Below are 11,047 nucleotides of genomic sequence, written 5' to 3' on the forward strand. Positions count from 1 at the left end.
TTTTATTAATTAGCACAAGTTTATTGCATTCCTGAGAACTTGTTTTATTTTCGCTGGTTTGATTGTTGTTTTGTCTAAACCCTTGGACATTACACTGCAAATTGGTATCAGAGCAAGGTTTTAACACGATTCTATCTTGTGTTAGTCTTGGGAAGGAAAGTGAGTTCATTTTTACCCTAACTACAACAAAACTACAAAAAATAACCCATGAGTGAAGAGAGATTTACTGGTATTGAGACCAAGGTGGATCAGATAGCAGGAAGAATCAATGAACTGGTAAATATTGTCAACACTCTTGCGGAAGGAGTTCCTAACGGTGCCACCCCTCACGAGGCGAGGCGGGGGTAGAGGCTTTGTTGGAGCGGGGAAGAGGACAACCACACCACCAGGAATATGGAGAAGACATGTCGAATTGATGAATCTATGGCGGAGGGCATCTACATGGAAAGAGACAAAGATATAAAGGTAGAAATTCCTGATTTCCATGGTAGTTTAAACCCTGAAGATTTGTTAGATGGATTAGAATCTGAGAGAGTCTTTGAATTTAAGGGATATACGACAGAAAGCTTTCAAAGTTTCTATCCTTAAATTCAAAGGTTATGCCTCACTTTGGTATGAAACCCTGAAAAGCCAGAGAATGAGAGAAGGCAAGGAACCCATTAAATCTTGGCTAAAACTTAAAAAGAAATTGAAGGATAAGTTTATAGCTAAAGATTACACAAAGGATATGTTTATCAAGTTAACCCAAAATTGAAACAAGACCAACAATCATTGAGTCTTATCTTAGAAGCTTTGAACAACTTACCCTGCAATGTGAGATTACTGAAAAGCCTGAGCAGAAAATTGCTAGGTTTGTTGAGGGCTTAGATCCTAAGATTGCTATAAGAGTTAGAATGCAACAAGTCTGGTCCTTTGATGAGGCGATCAACCTTGCATTGAGGATTGAAAAGATGGGAAAAGCCAAGGTCACTGCTTCCAAACCCCTTACCAGATCCACTTTCAAACCTTTTTCTGGGGTTAGGATTGGAGAAACTCCAAAACTTGCAACTCAACCAACACCAGACAAGGGGAAGAGTCATGTGAATCCTAGAACCAACACACCTATGACTGATGGGAAAATTAAATGCTTCCGATTGCAAGGGTATGGCCATTTTAGGAAGGACTGTCCTTCTAAGAGAACCTTAACAACAATGGAAGTAGAACAGTGGGAGAGGGAAGGTTTGGTTCAGTATGAGGAAGATGAGACCCAGATAATGGAGGAAGTGGAGCGAAGAAGAACCAGAACAAGATGCGGTTGTGGCCCCCACGATACGGTCACAACTTAGTCTTGTGGAGGGTCATGCATTCCCAACACTCACCTCTGGAAGCTGATCAAAGATCCACGATATTGAGAACCGGATGCACGATTGAGGGGAGGGTTTGTAACCTAATCATAGATGGGGGAAGTTGTACAAATGTGGCATCAAATGCCATGGTTAGTAAACTCAATCTGACAACTCAAGAGCACCCAAACCCTTACAAGTTGAGATGGTTGAACAAGGGAGCAGAAGTGAGGGTGGACAAACAATGCTTGGTTCCATTTTCTATTGGGAAGGTGTATAAAGATGAAGTCTTGTGTGATATTGTCCCAATGGATGCCTGCCACCTACTCTTAGGAAGACCATGGGAGTATGACAGGAATACCACTCACCATGGGAAAGATAACATCTATAGTTTCAAGCATGAAGGCAAGAAGGTCACCCTGACCCCATTACCACCCAACCAGAGAAACTATGGAGGTCCAAGTATGCGGAGGAGGGCAATGGTGTGCTATTTCTTTATGAAGCGAGCCATGATCAAAGAAATAAAGCAAGAACAACTGTCTGGGTATTACTATCCAAAGAAGTAAGCAAGGAAGGGAACCCTGAGATGCCTGCTGAAGTTAGGCCATTAATTCAGAGGTATAAGGAAGTATTTCCAAGAGAGCTGCCTAGTGGGTTACCACCATTGAGGGGCATTGAGCACCACATTGACCTTGTTCCAGGCTCAGTGCTTCCCAACAGACCAGCTTATAGAAGTGATCCAGCTGCTACCAAAGAATTGCAAAGCCAAATTGAGGAACTTATGAGCAAAGGATTTGTCGGGGAATCACTCGGTCCTTGTGCGTCCTCGCTCTACTTGTTCCAAAGAAAGATGGAACATGGAGGATGTGTGACAACAGCAGAGCCATTAACAACATCACTGTCAAGTATAGGTTCCCAATACCAAGGTTGGATGACATGTTAGATGAGCTCAGTGGTGCCATGATATTTTCTAAGATTGATCTCAGGCAAGGGTACCATCAAGTCAGGATAAGGGAAGGAGATGAGTGGAAGACTGCCTTCAAAACTAAGCATGGACTATATGAGTGGCTTGTGATGCCATTTGGTCTTTCTAATGCACCAAGCACCTTTATGAGACTGATGACTGAGGTGCTAAGGCCATGTTTAGGCAAATTTGCAGTGGTCTACTTTGATGACATCTTGGTTTCAACGTGACAAAGAGAGCACCGAAACATCTTGAAAGCGTGTTGGGATCCTCGAGGAGCAAAAGCTATTTGGCAAACTGGAAAAATGCACTTTTATGGTTGAAGAAGTGGCATTCCTAGGGTACATTGTCTCTGGGAGGGGAATTACAGGTTGATCGGGACAAAGTTGCGGCCATTCAATCATGGCCAACTCCTAAAACAATCACCGAGGTGAGGGGTTCCATGGATTGGCCTCCTTTTATAGGAGATTTATCAAGAACTTGATTCAGTTGTTGCTCAATTACGAGTGTATGAAGAAAGGAGAGTTCCACCTTTGGGTCGAGAGTGCTCAACAGATCCTTTGAGAGGATTAAGAAGTTGATGTGTGAGACTCCTATTCGAAATTGCGGACTTTGATCAACTCTTTGAAGTAGAGTGTGATGCCAGTGGGGTAGGCATTGGTGCGATCACGATCCAAGCTCGAAACCTGTAGCTTACTTGGTGAGAAATTGAATGGAGCTAAGTTAAAGTATTCTACCTATGACAAGGAATTTTATGCAATTATCGGGCGATCATGCATTGGAATCACTATTTGAAGCCAAAGCCATTTGTGTTACACTCTGATCATGAAGCTTTGAAATATATCAGTGGCCAACACAAATTGAGTCACAGACATGCTAAGTGGGTGGACTACTTGCAATCATTCACCTTTTCCAGCAAGTATAAAGAAGGAAAACAAAATGTAGTGGCAGATGCACTATCAAGGAGGCACTCCATCTTGTCAACTATGGGAACCGGGGTCCTTGGTTTTGAGTTCATGAAAGAGATGTACAAGGAAGACCACGACTTCTCGAGGAATGGATCACACAATTTGAAGGGCATAGGGTTCCAGGGAACAAATACTTGCTGCAAGATGGGTTTCTATTCCAAGGGAACAAGCTCTGTGTTCCAAGGGGTTCCTGGGGACCTCCTAATCGGGAAGTCCATTCGGGAGGTTTGGGAGGGCATTTTGGTGTTCAGAAAACACTGGACATACTACGAAAGCAGATTCCATTGGCCAAAAATGATGGGGGACGTCCAAAATGTTCTCAGGAGATGTTCAGTGTGTCAAATGGCTAAGAGTTCCTTCCAAACTGGTCCATATATCCCATTACCAGTACCAAGTATGCCATGGGAGGATGTGAGCATGGATTTTATTGTTGCATTGCCAAGGACACAGAGAGGAAAGGATTCAATCATGGTTGTTGTTGTTGTGAGGTTGATAAGATGGCCCATTTTATAGCTTGCAAGAAAACAGAAGATGCTACCAGTGTTCTTTGAGCTATACCTAAAAGAAATTGTGAGGCTTCATGGGGTTCCAAAGACAATTGTTTCAGATAGAGATACAAAGTTCATGAGTTACTTTTGGAAAACTCTATGGAAGCTACTCAAGACAAGATGTTGTTCAAGACTTCTCACCACCCCCAAACAGATGGCCAAACCGGAGGTCACCAACAAAACCTTGGGTAGGATTCTAGATGTCTTGTAAACAAGAGTCTAAAAGATTGGGACATCAAATTAGCAAAGCAGAATTTGCCTTCAATAGATCACCATCAAGCACTCTTGGTCATAGTCCTTTTGAGGTTGTCTATGGGATTAATCCCCTAATGCCTGTAGACTTATCCTCTGTGCCAAGAAATGAGGTGAATCATGATGCTAAGGCCGGGGCGGAGCGACTCCTGAAACTCCATGAAAGCGTGAAAAGGGAAATTGAGAAGACCAATGAGAAATACATGAAACAGTCCAAGGTACATCAGAAAAGGAAAGAATTTGTTCCGGGGATTTGGTGGGTTCACTTAAGAAAGGAGAGATTTCGAAGGAGAAAGAACAAGTTAATGCCAAGAGCTGATGGCCCCTTTGAAATTATTGAGAGGATTGGTCCAAATGCCTACAAAGTGGATGCCGGGGAGAGTATGAGGTGCATGGCACTTTTAATGTAGGTGACCTAAGTCCCTATTATGAGGATCTTTGAGGGGGAGGAGTCATCGGGCTTGAGGACAAGCCCTGTTCAACCAGGGGAGGTTGCGGCAGGAGCCCGGACCAGGACACCCCACAAATGCAAGGCCAAAACAACACCACACCCATTCCGGGAAGCAACCAAATGGGCTAAGTTTAGAGGCTAATAGGTACGAGTACAAGCCCAACCACCAGCTGCCACCATGGCCAGCTGGTTGGTCACTAAACTAGGCTCAGAAAAGTCCTAGGGGTCCAAGGGAAAATCACAATGCAAGTCCTAGAAAACCAAGCCGGGACAGAACGCTGACAAATGACAAACAACAAAAGCAAACTTTCCATTTCGGCTAAACCATGAGGAAAAAGCACACAAAGAACTTTTGGCTTGTCTTCCCATATACCAGATACAACCTAGAGCCAATTTTAATGCCAAGGACTCAATCATTTCGTCCTCAAGTGCCTACATTCAACAGAAAAGCCAGCAATGCAAAGAAAGGACCACAACTGTCATTGTCACTGCATTTCTCTTTTGTTTTCATTCCAGTTTACAATTAAGAGCTTTTAAACCGTTGTAATATTGTACTTGGACTCTTACCAGCATGTGAGGAGGGATCCCGACCCTTGGATATAGTTTCCTTTCAAGTTTGTAACCTAAAAAGGCCTATATAAGGACCTCAACTCAGATTGTTGTAACACGGTGATTTATGAATGAAACCGAGATTTCTCTCAAATTTAAACCTCTTAATCTTGTGCTTAGTCTGTAGATTAGAGTCGGGCTTGATAATAACTTTGTGCTTAGACTGTGGTTATTGATTAAGTACTGTTAGTAGAGTATAAACTTTCTGTCTTTGAGATGTGGTTAGTTTAGCTTTCTTTGTTTGTTTTAGTTGAGTTTTTCTGTGTTAATCTGTGGGATTTCTTAACTCTAACACCCCAAATTATTAGCTTAATTCCTGTGAGGATTACGTGGGTTTTTCGGTGATAATTATATCCAAGTTCCTCCTTTCAAGCACTATCCTTAACCTGTCTCAATTACGGTCCTTTGTGTCCGTCGATCGTTCGATTGAGTCTTAAAAATAGCTTGAGTCCTCTAAAAATCCTGTTCTTTTGCTCAGAGGTAGTTCTTATATCAAAGTAATTTCTTTGCCAAGTTTCATGATTTTAGGAGATCAATTCATAATTTTATTAATTAGCACAAGTTTATTGCATTCCTGAGAACTTGTTTTATTTCTGCTGGTTTGATTGTTGTTTTGTCTAAACCCTTGGACATTACACTGCAGTCGTTGTGTGAATTATTTGTCCTTGTTCATTAGTCCTTGTGACTCGTTGTGTGAACCATTTGTCCTATTTCATTAGTCCTTGTGACTCGTTGTGTGAATCATTTGTCCTTGTTCATTAGTCCTTTGACTCGTTGTGTGAATCATTTGTCCTTGTTAATTAGTCCTTGTGACTCGTTGTGTGAATCATTTGTCCTTGTTAATAAGTCCCTTTGACTTGTTGTGTGAACCATTTGTCCTTGTTCATTAGTCATTGTCAGTCGTTGTGTGAATTATTTGTCCTTGTTCATTAGTCCTTGTGACTCGTTGTGTGAATCATTTGTCCTATTTTATTAGTCCTTGTGACTCATTTGTCCTTGTTAATAAGTCCCTTTGACTTGTTGTGTGAACCATTTGTCCTTGTTCATTAGTCATTGTCAGTCGTTGTGTGAATTATTTGTCCTTGTTCATTAGTCCTTGTGGCTCGTTGTGTGAATCATTTGTCCTATTTCATTAGTCCTTGTGACTCGTTGTGTGAATCATTTGTCCTTGTTAATAAGTCCCTTTGACTTATTGTGTGAACCATTTGTCCTTGTTCATTAGTCATTGTCAGTCGTTGTGTGAATTATTTGTCCTTGTTCATTAGTCCTTGTGACTCGTTGTGTGAATCATTTGTCCTATTTCGTTAGTCCTTGTGACTCGTTGTGTGAATCATTTGTCCTTGTTAATTAGTCCCTTTGACTTGTTTTGTGAACCATTTGTCCTTGTTCATTAGTCATTGTCAGTCGTTGTGTGAATTATTTGTCCTTGTTCATTAGTCCTTGTGACTCGTTGTGTGAATCATTTGTCCTATTTCATTAGTCCTTGTGACTCGTTGTGTGAATCATTTGTCCTTGTTAATAAGTTCCTTTGACTTGTTTTGTGAACCATTTGTCCTTGTTCATTAGTCATTGTCAGTCGTTGTGTGAATTATTTGTCCTTGTTCATTAGTCCTTGTGACTCGTTGTGTGAATCATTTGTCCTATTTCGTTAGTCCTTGTGACTCGTTGTGTGAACCATTTATCCTTGTTCATTAGTCATTGTGACTCGTTGTGTGAATTATTTGTCCTTGTTCATTAGTCCTTGTGATTCGTTGTAAGAATGATTTGTCCTATTTCATTATTCCTTGTGACTCGTTGTGTGAATCATTTGTCCTTGTTATTAAGTCCCTTTGACTCGTTGTGTGAATCATTTGTCCTTGTTAATTAGTCCCTTTGACATGTTGTGTGAATCATTTGTCCTTGTTAATTAGTCCTTGTGAGTCGTTGTGTGAATCATTTGTCCTATTTCATTAGTCCTTGTGACTCGTTGTGTGAATCATTTGTCCTTGTTATTAAGTCCCTTTGACTCGTTGTGTGAACCATTTGTCCTTGTTCATTAGTCATTGTGAGTCGTTGTGTGAATTATTTGTCCTTGTTCATTAGTCCTTGTGATTCGTTGTGTGAATCATTTGTCCTATTTCATTAGTCCTTGTGACTCGTTGTGTGAATCATTTGTCCTTGTTATTAAGTCCCTTTGACTCGTTGTGTAAATCATTTGTCCTTGTTAATTAGTCCCTTTGACATGTTGTGTGAATCATTTGTCCTTGTTTATTAGTCCTTGTGAGTCGTTGTGTGAATCATTTGTCCTATTTCATTAGTCCTTGTGACTCGTTGTGTGAATCATTTGTCCTTGTTATTAAGTCCCTTTGACTCGTTGTGTGAACCATTTGTCCTTGTTCATTAGTCATTGTGAGTCGTTGTGTGAATTATTTGTCCTTGTTCATTAGTCCTTGTGATTCGTTGTGTGAACCATTTGTCCTATTTCATTAGTCCTTGTGACTCGTTGTGTGAATCATTTGTCCTTGTTCATTAGTCCTTTGACTCATTGTGTGAATCATTTGTCCTTGTTAATTAGTCCTTGTGACTCGTTGTGTGAATCATTTGTCCTTGTTAATAAGTCCCTTTGACTTGTTGTGTGAACCATTTGTCCTTGTTCATTAGTCATTGTCAGTCGTTGTGTGAATTATTTGTCCTTGTTCATTAGTCCTTGTGACTCGTTGTGTGAATCATTTGTCCTATTTCATTAGTCCTTGTGACTCGTTGTGTGAATCATTTGTCCTTGTTAATTAGTCCTTGTGACTCGTTGTGTGAACCATTTGTCCTTGTTCATTAGTCATTGTGACTCGTTGTGTGAAATATTTGTCCTAGTTCATTTGTCCTTGTGACTCGTTGTGTGAATTCATTAGTCCTTGTGACTCGTTGTGTGAATCATTTGTCCTTGTTAATAAGTCCCTTTGACTTGTTGTGTGAACCATTTGTCCTTGTTCATTAGTCATTTGACATCGTTGTGTGAATTATTTGTCCTTGTTCATTAGTCCTTGTGACTCGTTGTGTGAATCATTTGTCCTATTTCATTAGTCCTTGTGACTCGTTGTGTGAATCATTTGTACTTGTAAATAAGTCCCTTTGACACGTTGTGTGAACCATTTATCCTTGTTCATTAGTCATTGTGACTCGTTGTGTGAATTATTTGTCCTTGTTCATTAGTCCTTGTGATTCGTTGTAAGAATGATTTGTCCTATTTCATTAGTCCTTGTGACTCGTTGTGTGAATCATTTGTCCTTGTTATTAAGTCCCTTTGACTCGTTGTGTGAATCATTTGTCCTTGTTAATTAGTCCCTTTGACATGTTGTGTGAATCATTTGTCCTTGTTAATTAGTCCTTGTGAGTCGTTGTGTGAATCATTTGTCCTATTTCATTAGTCCTTGTGACTCGTTGTGTGAATCATTTGTCCTTGTTATTAAGTCCCTTTGACTCGTTGTGTGAACCATTTGTCCTTGTTCATTAGTCATTGTGAGTCGTTGTGTGAATTATTTGTCCTTGTTCATTAGTCCTTGTGATTCGTTGTTTGAATCATTTGTCCTATTTCATTAGTCCTTGTGACTCGTTGTGTGAATCATTTGTCCTTGTTATTAAGTCCCTTTGACTCGTTGTGTGAATCATTTGTCCATGTTAATTAGTCCCTTTGACATGTTGTGTGAATCATTTGTCCTTGTTAATTAGTCCTTGTGAGTCGTTGTGTGAATCATTTGTCCTATTTCATTAGTCCTTGTGACTCGTTGTGTGAATCATTTGTCCTTGTTGTTAAGTCCCTTTGACTCGTTGTGTGAACCATTTGTCCTTGGTCATTAGTCATTGTGAGTCGTTGTGTGAATTATTTGTCCTTGTTCATTAGTCCTTGTGACTCGTTGTGTGAACCATTTCTCCTTGTTCATTAGTCATTGTCAGTCGTTGTGTGAATTATTTGTCCTTGTTCATTAGTCCTTGTGACTCGTTGTGTGAATCATTTGTCCTATTTCATTAGTCCTTGTGACTCGTTGTGTGAATCATTTGTCCTTGTTAATAAGTCCCTTTGACTTATTGTGTGAACCATTTGTTCTTTGTTCATTAGTCATTGTCAGTCGTTGTGTGAATCATTTGTCCTTGTTAATTAGTCCTTGTGACTCGTTGTGTGAATCATTTGTCCTTGTTAATAAGTCCCTTTGACTCGTTGTGTGAACCATTTGTCCTTGTTCATTAGTCATTGTGACTCGTTGTGTGAATTATTTGTCCTTGTTCATTAGTCCTTGTGACTCGTTGTGTGAATCATTTGTCCTATTTCATTAGTCCTTGTGACTCGTTGTGTGAATCATTTGTCCTTGTTAATTAGTCCTTGTGACTCGTTGTGTGAACCATTTGTCCTTGTTCATTAGTCATTGTGACTCGTTGTGTGAATCATTTGTCCTTGTTCATTAGTCATTGTGACTCGTTGTGTGAAATATTTGTCCTAGTTCATTTGTCCTTGTGACTCGTTGTGTGAATCATTTGTCCTATTTCATTAGTCCTTATGACTCGTTGTGTGAATCATTTGTCCTTGTTATTAAGTCCCTTTGACTCGTTGTGTAAATCATTTGTCCTCGTTAATTAGTCCCTCTGACATGTTGTGTGAATCATTTGTCCTTGTTTATTAGTCCTTGTGAGTCGTTGTGTGAATCATTTGTCCTATTTCATTAGTCCTTGTGACTCGTTGTGTGAATCATTTGTCCTTGTTATTAAGTCCCTTTGACTCGTTGTGTGAACCATTTGTCCTTGTTCATTAGTCATTGTGAGTCGTTGTGTGAATTATTTGTCCTTGTTCATTAGTCCTTGTGATTCGTTGTGTGAACCATTTGTCCTATTTCATTAGTCATTGTGACTCGTTGTGTGAATCATTTGTCCTTGTTCATTAGTCCTTTGACTCGTTGTGTGAATCATTTGTCCTTGTTAATTAGTCCTTGTGACTCGTTGTGTGAATCATTTGTCCTTGTTAATAAGTCCCTTTGACTTGTTGTGTGAACCATTTGTCCTTGTTCATTAGTCATTGTCAGTCGTTGTGTGAATTATTTGTCCTTGTTCATTAGTCCTTGTGACTCGTTGTGTGAATCATTTGTCCTATTTCATTAGTCCTTGTGACTCGTTGTGTGAATCATTTGTCCTTGTTAATTAGTCCTTGTGACTCGTTGTGTGAACCATTTGTCCTTGTTCATTAGTCATTGTGACTCGTTGTGTGAAATATTTGTCCTAGTTCATTTGTCCTTGTGACTCGTTGTGTGAATCATTTGTCCTATTTCATTAGTCCTTGTGACTCGTTGTGTGAATCATTTGTCCTTGTTAATAAGTCCCTTTGACTTGTTGTGTGAACCATTTGTCCTTGTTCATTAGTCATTGTCAGTCGTTGTGTGAATTATTTGTCCTTGTTCATTAGTCCTTGTGACTCGTTGTGTGAATCATTTGTCCTATTTCATTAGTCCTTGTGACTCGTTGTGTGAATCATTTGTACTTGTTAATAAGTCCCTTTGACACGTTGTGTGAACCATTTGTCCTTGTTCATTAGTCATTGTGACTCGTTGTGTGAAATATTTGTCCTAGTTCATTTGTCCTTGTGACTCGTTGTGTGAATCATTTGTCCTATTTCATTAGTCCTTGTGACTCGTTGTGTGAATCATTTGTCCTTGTTAATAAGTCCCTTTGACTTGTTGTGTGAACCATTTGTCCTTGTTCATTAGTCATTGTCAGTCGTTGTGTGAATTATTTGTCCTTGTTCATTAGTCCTTGTGACTCGTTGTGTGAATCATTTGTCCTATTTCATTAGTCCTTGTGACTCGTTGTGTGAATCATTTGTACTTGTTAATAAGTCCCTTTGACACGTTGTGTGAACCATTTGTCCTTGTTCATTAGTCATTGTGACTCGTTGTGTGAATTATTTGTCCTTGTTC

Source organism: Silene latifolia, unplaced genomic scaffold, assembly GCF_048544455.1.
Source record: "Silene latifolia isolate original U9 population unplaced genomic scaffold, ASM4854445v1 scaffold_139, whole genome shotgun sequence".
Taxonomy (NCBI): Eukaryota; Viridiplantae; Streptophyta; class Magnoliopsida; order Caryophyllales; family Caryophyllaceae; genus Silene; species Silene latifolia.